Consider the following 9,909-nt stretch of genomic DNA (forward strand, 5'->3'; position numbering starts at 1 on the left):
TCTTTAGTCCCTCTGCAGTGTTTACACAGCCAGGGCAGCTGGTGTCCAGCACTGCCTTGCGTGACACACAGGCGTGGTTCGGGAGGAGGGTGTCCTAGGATCATAGAATCATAGAATCGTTGGGTTGGAAAAGACCTTTGAGATCATCAACCCCAACCGTCCCTGTCCACTACTAACCCAGACCCCTGAGCATCTCATCTGCCCGGCTTCTAAACCCCTGCAGGGATGGTCCCCACCTCCCTGGGCAGCCTCTGACAGGGCCTGAGAACCCTTTCCGTGAAGAATTTTTTCCTGATGTCCAGTCTAAACTTGAGCCAGGCGTCTGTGCTGTGCAGCTGGTTGGATGCTCCCCTTGCATTATCAATTCCCAAGCTTTCCTCAGCTGTTAGCAAGAGCCAGGGCACATTTTTAACGCAGATCTCAATCTGGGAGAATGAATGGAATGAGGGCATGATGATACCCCACCTCAGGGACAGGGGTAGGCACGGTTTGGTTTCCCGGCACAGATGTGACAACACACTGTGAGGAGGACCCTGTACCCTCCTAGGGAGCAGTTCTGGACTCTGCACTTAGGCCCAAGGAATGCTCTGTTTTTCATTTAACAGTGACCGGGTATAACAAACAAACACAACGAGAGTCTCCTGGCCTCTTCCTTGAAGCACTCCCGCCTGCCTGTTGCGGGGAGAGGGGAAGAGGAGCCCAGCGCCTCGTTGCTAGAGCACAAAACCAAGCAGCTCCTGGCCCAGGCATTGCTCCCCAGCAGAGAGCTACGGGGCTGAGTGTCTTCCAGCGGGGGCTGTCTCTCCTCTTGTTCTTTACCAGGCCAACAGCTCTGCTGAGGAGCTCGAGCCAGAGATGGCCAAAGATCAAATCACAGAATCACAGAATCACCAGGTTGGAAAGGACCCACTGGATCATTGAGTCCAACCATTCCTAACACTCCCTAAACCATGTCCCCAGGCACTTCGTCTCTGGGAGTGTGGCGATGCCAGCCAGGAGGCATTTGAGGTCCGCCCCGCACGGGTGACATGAGCAGAAAAGCATCACGAAGCACATTTTTCCTAATTCTGCAGGCACACGTCTCGTGTGACAGGTCGATCCTTCACACAAACGCATGCATGCGTTTCATCACAGCTTCTTATCTCCCTCCCTTCTTCTACTTTACTCCACTTCCCTGCAGTATTCTCCTCCCGCCCTGGCCTTGGAAGATGCAAGAAAACTGCTTCCGCCTGTGGGCTGGGAGAGGCTCTCAGGCACCGTGCAGCTGTGCTCGGGCTCCCTGAACCAACGAGATGCTGACTGTCTTCAGAAGCTGTTGCCTGAGCATGGAGTTGGAAGTTGCCTTTGGACACTGCCAGCAGCAGGCAAAGGACTCTGCGGACAAGCTGAAGCCACGCGTCCCACGAGAGCTAAAGGAAGATTTCAGCAGGGTGGGGCTGAGGAATCTGGGGTCACAGTATCATAGAATCATTAGGGTTGGCAAAGACCTCTAAGATCATCCAGTCCAACTGTCATCCACATCATTGACGCAAGAAGGCTCTAAGGGCTTCTTGGGGAATCTCCCTTCTCTCAGTCAATGCGGCAAAAGAGGATCTTCTGTGTGTTGTGCCCTGGCAGCGGACATCCAGGGACCTGCGGCTGTTCAGCCTGGAGAAAAGAAGGCTGAGGGGAGGCCCCATCACTGTTTATAACTGCCTGAGAGGAGGTTGTAGCCAGGTGGGTGGTGGTCTCTTCTCCCAAGTGACAGGTGATGGGACAAGAGGAAATGGCCTCAAGTTGCACCAGGGAAGGTTTAGACTGGATGTTAGAAAAACTTCTTCACTGAAAGGGTTCTCAGGCCCTGTCAGAGGCTGCCCGGGGAGGTGGTGGAGTCCCCATCCCTGGAGGGGTTTAAAAGACGGGCAGATGAAGTGATCAGGAAGCTGATATAGTAGTGGACAGGTATGGTTGGGCTTGATGATCTTAAACATGTTTTCCAAGCCAGTGATTCTATGATTCTAGAAACAGCCCAGGTACCACTCAGTATCTCTGCATCTAAAGGCAAAGTGCGTTAGAACAATCTGTCTCTTACATCGCCAAAGGGCTGTCTACTGCTGTCCTGCTGAAAAGGCCTTCTCCAGAGGTGGGTAGATGCCTCTCAGCCGACCGGCATCTCTTGACCAAGTATCCATCATGATTTGCGGTTATCTTCTTCTTGGTGTTTCAAGGACACGTGTCTGCCTGGCTCAAGCTCTTGCTGTGATCCCTCGTTCTTCTGGCTGATTCAGCAGTTTCTTCAATTACTGTCACAACCGCCCCTTGGTGGCCGCCTTGGCTTGGCCGCGCTCCTGTGCTCACTCATTACTACTGGAACAAGGGAAGGCAGGCAGACGTTTGTGCATTCTCTGGTGACGCACAATCTGCGTCCTGCGGTCACTGGGTAACCGTAAAATTAAAACAGAGCCTTGCTGTTAACCAAAAGGCATTTGCAATAAAAGGAAGTGAAATGCAGTTCTGGAGGGGTTGTTTTGCTGCTAACAATACATTCTGGGACCTGCTAGGAAATTGGATTCACCAGTTTAATCTTCACCCTCATGGTTAAGTTCACCCCCGGTTTAATGGGAGTTAGAAGTAGGTGGGTTATTTGATGTTGAGGGTAGGTTCAAGGACCGGCCTATTGCCTGGGCTTTGGTAACACTGCCGTTAGTAAGGATGACAAAGTCAAATCCAGAGGATGGGCTGTAGCAAGAGGAGGGACATTTAGAAGGGCCTAGAGTGATAGGACAAGGGGCGATGGCTTTAGATTGGAAGGCAAAGATTTAGACTGGACATCAGGATGAAATTCTTCCCGCTGAGGGTGGGGAGGCCCTGGCCCAGGTTGCCCAGGGAAGCTGTGGCTGCCCCATCCCTGGAGGGGTTCCAGGCCAGGTTGGATGGGGCTTGGAGCAGCCTGGGCCAGTGGGAGGTGTCCCTGCCCATGGCAGGGGTGGGACTGGATGGGCTTTGAGGTCACTTCCAACCCAAACCATTCTATGATTCTCTGAAATACAAAAAATACAGCTCTTGAGCCTCTTGTCCTTTCTCTACAATTCTTTTATGAGGTGGAGGATGGCCACCTACTCTCACCTTCCTGTCTAGAGATCGAGCAGGAGGCGAGAGCCAAAACGTTCTGCCTGCACTGGAATTCGGATTTTTTTCCAGTGATGCTGGGTGGCTGATCTCTGGGAGTGGCAAAAGTGTCGAGAGAGCTCTAGACCTTCCAGTTCCTGACAGGGCTGAAGGTTTGGCATCTTCTCCAGAAAGGCACTTTCTCCTGCAGAAATAACAGACTCGTGCGGCTAAATATCTGCTGGCACAGGGACAGAAATGGGCCAGGGCCCTCTCAAGCAAAGACGGTACTTTTAATACGTGGGGTGAAAACACTCCATGGGGCTGAGGGAGAGAGCTCCAAGAGGACCAGAGTTGGGGCTGTCTTGGCCTGCAGAAACGCAGGGTTTATGCTCTGCTCCAAGGGCATCTTCAAGATTTTTACTCCGTCCCTGCAGATGAAGCTTTCCCTCTTCCCTCCCAGTAACCTGGGCCCCTTCTCCAGTAACTGCCATAAAAGTTGGTGTCCCTGCAGGACTCAGCCTGACCAAGGCCGCAAGCAGTGCAGGTCTGAATGCTGCTCTGATGCCAGTCAGAGGTGACCAAAATAAAAGAGAACCCATGGAGTCGTTAGATGGCAATGAGGTAGGTTCATGTAACAGCACAGAAAGCCCGGGGCTGGGTTTAGAGGTGTGAGGATGCACCACAAAGCAAAACATTTGGGATTTAGCCCACAGAGCTGAGACCTGCCAAACCCACCTCTCCCATTTCCCAAGTCACAGAACCATAGAATGGTTTGCAAAGCCCATCCAGTCCCACCCCTGCCATGGGCAGGGACACCTCCCCCTGGCCCAGGCTGCTCCAAGCCCCATCCAACCTGGCCTGGAACCCCTCCAGGGATGGGGCAGCCACAGCTTCCCTGGGCAGCCTGGGCCAGGGCCTCCCCGAGGCAATGGGAGCATTCAGAGTATTTGAAGCCATTTTCAGCTCATCACCACTGATGAAAAATAAGCAGTTTGAGCAGATGGGAACCATCCATGTCTGAGAGTCAAAGGATATTAGTATTTAAGGAACTCTGTCCTCTCCTGACAAAGCACTTATTGCTCCTAGGTTTTGTTTTTATTTTCTCTAAACTTAAAGCAAGAGAACCTTCAACGAAAAAGGACAAAAAAGGAATGAAAATCTTTGAGGTCAGTGATGTAGCCAGGATGAACTAAGAACAGAAAACAAAAGAAACTGTGGCTTGAAGGGAAAATGTCTTTGAATAAATGGGCTGGAAGAGGGAGGTGAGGTTGTAGTTTCAGAGTTCAGGACTTCATCAATATCTGTGTTCTCCCCCTGATGTAAGGAAAGAGTCTACATCTCCCCAACCCCTTGTAAGTGCTTTGGGTAGGAGCAGGAACCAAGGAGAGGCAAAGCTGTTCTGCAGTAGAGGTTGATTTGATGGAGTTTGAATTAAAAAAGAAAAGGCAGGGAACACAATCTATAGAATAATTTAACTGCTATTTATGGTCTGCCATGCAGAGTAATTAACATGGCCAGTAAACTCACTCATTCTGCTAAGATCCAGCTACAGCCATGGCCCTGCTCAAGCTCTCAGATAATTCATGAGCATCAGTAGATAAGAGACAGCTTGGGAAACAATGCTTTACGCAAGGGCCAGATATTAGAAAGATCAGTGCGATAATTAGCTTGAAGAAAAAAAAGTCATACAGTTGAATTACTTCTGGGGTGCCTCCGTGTCTGAAGTTCAACCAGTGGATTCAGCCCTTTTAATCAGAATTAGTTCTGGAATAGATTTTGCTGGCTGTGGAGCTAAAAATGTAATCCTGCTTGGCTGGTTCTGCATTATTAAGCATCTATGACTATTTTTCAAAGGAGGCTCTCTTTCTTCTCCTGACAGAAAGGCTCCTCAGCTACAGACAGGAGAGGAGAGGGAAGGAAATCTCAGCTTCATTGAAGTCGAAGCCAAATCTCCCATTGGTTTCACTGGGGCCATGATCTCACCTACGCTGCATCCCATGCTTCAAAATGCTACTGGCACGATAATGATACAAAATAGACCCCACATTTCTTTTTCTGGGAGAGGGGAGGGAGTGGGAGGAGAAGAGGGGAACCTAACACATACGTTTGTCTGATCCTCGGAGGCACTTACCTGTAGCATGTACTTGGCAAGAGATCTGATATATGAACTGAACAAGTAATAAAACAGTCTGTGTTTCCTCGTGTCACAATTCATAAATGCTCTCAATGTACATAAATGATCTTAAAAGCGGTACTTGCATTTCCCTTGAGGAATCTTTAAGGAATCCAGATACATCAGAACCACGGCTGTAACTTGGAAACCTGAAAGTGATCTAATGAGGCAGGCTCTGTCTAATCTGGTATGTGAAAAACCTTTAACTTTGACTTGAAAGCCAGATTTGCCTAATCCTGATAGTAAGACATCTCTTAATAAATTGCAAAGGAAGCCCAGAAAACGCCCCCCAGCAACTGGCAAGCAACCAAACCCACTGTGAGGAATCGTACCGGCAGCAGAAGCGATGCTGTAAGGCACTGCGTGTACCCACTTCTTTACCTTCTCACCCACTGAGTGGACCACAGTCATGCCCGAAGCAACGGGAATGGGTTAAAGCCACCTGATTTAAATACAGTAAAAAAAGAAAAAGCCACAGTCTCACTGGAGGGGAGAAGAGAGACATAGTGGCAACCGAAAAGTGAAACTCCTTCTTTTCCCTCCACCCCCAATCCCCTTTGCTTCAAAGTCATTAAGGCCCAGGTTACACAAAGCACTTAAAGACAATGTTGAATTTTCAAAGTGATGAGACAGCTGCGTCCTTCAGCAGAGACACAGGGCTGGGTTGCCTTACGCATAGGTTGAGCACATCCTTTAAGTCCTCTTCTGAATCAGGGTCTGATCTGTCTCCCATGTGAACCAACACGAGTGGCAGTCCTCAGCAGAACCAGGTCTCCTGTTGTGAGCAAGCACAGGTACAAGCTGGAGTCCTCGATGGGTGGAGAGGACGAGTCTGGAACCAGTTATGAGGACACTTTGCTTTTAGAAGAGTATCTGGCTATTTTTCAACACGCATTTCACTCAGCTAAGAGAAAGGGGGGATTGTTATTTGATACTTCACTTTTAAATCCTGCTTGGAAGACAGGTGTTGCTTTGAACCCACAGCATGGAAGATAACTGAGAACTGGATTCCTGAGATGAATGTGAGGCAGATTAAATCCAGACCACAATAATGTCATCTTCTCCAGCAGCATCACCGTCCTGGGATATCGAAGGCAAGCCAAAGTTCACACACCAGTTGAAGATATCGCTAGCTAGTTTGCAGCCAAAATAAAAAGTTCAAACGTGTTTTTTGATGCCTTTTGTTTAGCGATCTATGTTCAGGCCATGTTTGTAGAAAGCAATGCATCTCCAGAGCTCACCATCAGGGCTAAGATCCAGCTAAGTCACCTACAGTGCTGAGCTGTGCGTGGTTGTCTCGTGCCAGCTGCTTGCCCTGCAGATCGTGCTTCACAGTCATTGTAAGGCTCTGACAAAGGCATTTCCGCTCCCTTCCATCTTCACTGGCACTTGAAAATACCTTGAAAATCAAACTCATGTTGTGAAACTCAAACCACTTTCGCGCAGGGGAGTGAACAACCAAGCTGGGTTAACACATGTCAAACTCAGCGCCTGCGCCAGTGCTTGTACTAGCAGACAAGGGTGCAAAAGCAGAACAAGCAGCACCGGGCGAAGACAAGGTGCTCCTTCTGCTGGCACTGTGAGTCTTTGCCTACAGGAGCCAGAGAACTAGGATGTCTCTTGGCCGTGGCTGCCTGGAGTGACTAATTACAAAGTTAAAGCAGCGCGAGTGTCTCTGGAGCTCTGCCATGTTTTGAAGAGCTGGCTCCAACTCTGTTGGATTTCTCACAGGGAACCTCCTGTGCTTTAGAGAGTCTCCCCCCTTCCCTCTAGGACACACTTGGGTTCTGTTATCCACCGGGTATGGATGAGACATCCAGCTGTTATCATTTAAAGCTGCTGTCCTATTAGCTTTCCAAGGTACCTGCATCCAACTCAATTGAAGCAAATGACAGTCTTATCAACCCCACGGACTTTGAAGCAGGCTCCAGCCACGGGATTGATCCAATGTGTAAACGCCAAGTTCAATTCCAGGATGGAAGGAAAATCATCAGCTGAAATTCTTTTAAAGACCCACAGATATGTTTTGGCATGCTGAATGGAAGCGAAAGGATTTCTCAGGGAGGATGTTAAATAATTCTCAAAACAACTGTTAACACACAGAGCGCAACCCCCGCCCCACCTCAGTCCCTCAGTCAGGTTAGGGTTTACCCTCTGCAGTAAACTGTTAACTAGTTTGCACCATTCCTGGTTCTACTTGCTATTGTTCTTGGAAACAAAGAGCAAATTAGTGGCCGGATTCAGAAGTTTACAATAAAAAAATGGGGGACAGGATGTGCTGGTCACTCTTCTGTCCACCAAACACCGGCACACCGTTAGAGAGCATTTTTAGAAAGACATTCAGGAGAGGTGGTTGGGGACATAAACTGGGCCTGAGATCAAGAAAGGGATGTAAAAAGCCCAAGCTCCATCACTGGCTGCTGTTAGAAGCACTGGCACTGGTATACAAATCCGGTTGAACAAATTTCCTAAGCACTCCAGTTTAAGCGACCACACTGTAATTCCTTGTTCAAGTGATGTCCTAGTCAGGCTCTGCTGCTCCATCCACATCTCTGGATCCAACAGACACGTGCAGAGAGTGTCCAAAGTGAAGTTTTAGAGGCGATTTCAGCAGATCTAAGCCTACAGCCACGTGAGAACGGGCACGGAGGCCTCGGCTGGTACCCTGGGCTGACAGCCTCAGGCAGCGTCTTCAGCATCTGCCACTGAGAAGCTACTGTCCCACAGCCTTAAGATACTTCTGGAAAAGGAGGCAGGAGCGGTGCCACAGTTCTGCCTCTGCCAATATTCAGTGTCTGCAGAGTAAAGCCCCAAAGCTCTCGTAGCAGTTACCTGGGACAATGTCAAGTTGGAGAAGGAGTCTCTACAGCTTAACAAAACGTTGGTACTTTCTGTCCTCCACCGGCTTGAGTCCTGGCACCAGCAGGGCTCAGCTCGGACCCTCAGCAGTGTCTGCCACCAAGCCTTCTCCAGCAAGCTGAGCTCAAGAAGCAGCGCAGGCCCTTGAACACCTGAACGAAAAGCATCTCTCTCTGGCTCACAGTAGGATTTTCCTGGCAGCCCAGGGGGGTAAAAAGCCAAAGCAGGGCACGAGTGAGCTTTAAATAGGGCAAGAAACTCTGTTTCCTTAAGGTTTGTTTCATTATCAAGACAGGTAGAAAAAATCTGACAAGAGACAGGGTAAACAGTGAACCTACTTAAGCGTTGTCTAAACTGAACTCGAAAAAACAGCACATAAAGCTCCTGGGGGTACTTTTCCACTATAACCACTTCCTGTCTGCTGCATCTGATGCTACCAATACTTAGATGCTACTTCTGCTACCAAGAACGATTGGGGAATTGTGTGCATCTCAGGAAAGAAGAGTCTTTTGTGATGTCTCAGTCATGAATTTGCCTTTAATATATTTGCTAAAGGTTGAGTGTTTGAATACCTGTTGAGGTCCGAAGCTGTCAAATTCTTCACACTGAGGGCGGTGAGGCCCTGGCCCAGGCTGCCCTGGGAAGCTGTGGCTGCCCCATCCCTGGAGGGGTTCCAGACCAGGTTGGATGGGGCTTGGAGCAGCCTGGGCCAGTGGGAGGTGTCCCTGCCCATGGCAGGGGTGGGACTGGATGGGCTTTAAGGTCCTTTCCAACCCAAACCATTCTATGAGTCTGTAATTCATTCTAAAAACACAGGAAACAAAGAGGCTCTGCTGCAGTGCTAAAAAGAAAGGAAATAATTGTAGTTGTGGTATTGGTAAACCTACACAGGTTTTCTGTTAATGTCTCCAGCTACCACACAACCACGAGAATGTCATGATGGGCCTTCGTATGATTTTTCCTTTTGGGTACAACCATCCAAGCTAAAGTACCCCATATGCTCCAAGATTGATGCTTAATACTTCTTTCCAGATGTGCTCTGGTTTAGTTAAATATTTAACACATATCTAGAAGTATGTAGTCTCTAATTGCATTAATACTTCAGAAGAATGATGTCCTGGTGAGTACAAGGAGGAGGGACCTGGGTGTGTTTAGCCTGTTGAACAGTCTGAGGGGAGACCTCGTCACTGTCTGCAACTGCCTGAAAAGAGGTTGTAGTGAGGCAGGTGCTGGTCTCTTCTCCCAAGTGACAGGTTATGGGACAAGAGGGAATGGCCTCAAGTTGCACCAGGGCAGGTTCAGATTGGACATCAGGAAACATTTCTTCTCTGAAAGGGTTCTCAGGCCCTGTCAGAGGCTGCCCAGGGAGGTTGTGGAGTCCCCATCCCTGGAGGGGTTTAAAAGACAGGTGGATGTGACCATCTAAAACCTGAAAAGAAGCAGCAAGTTCCAGCTTGTGATGCATGGGATATGTGGGCACAGCCTCCACAACCATCCTCCATGAGGTCCAGGCCAAGGTAGAACTGTGATGCTACTAAAGACCTTCAGCCCACTGTATAAATGCCAGCAGGAAAAGATTCATCAACCAGACAGAGGGAAAATGCACTGTGCAGGGAGCATTTTAAAAGCATTAATATTTGGAAAATCTGAGGGTACATTTTCTGCCGAAATCTACGGGAATGATTAGGCTATGCTGGATGCCTTTATAAAACTTAAACTTACCCTGAGTTGGAACGTACCCACAGGGACCATCCAGTCCAACTCCTGTCCCTGCACAGGAGACCCCA

Source organism: Cuculus canorus, chromosome 3 (assembly GCF_017976375.1).
Source record: "Cuculus canorus isolate bCucCan1 chromosome 3, bCucCan1.pri, whole genome shotgun sequence".
Classification (NCBI taxonomy): Eukaryota; Metazoa; Chordata; class Aves; order Cuculiformes; family Cuculidae; genus Cuculus; species Cuculus canorus.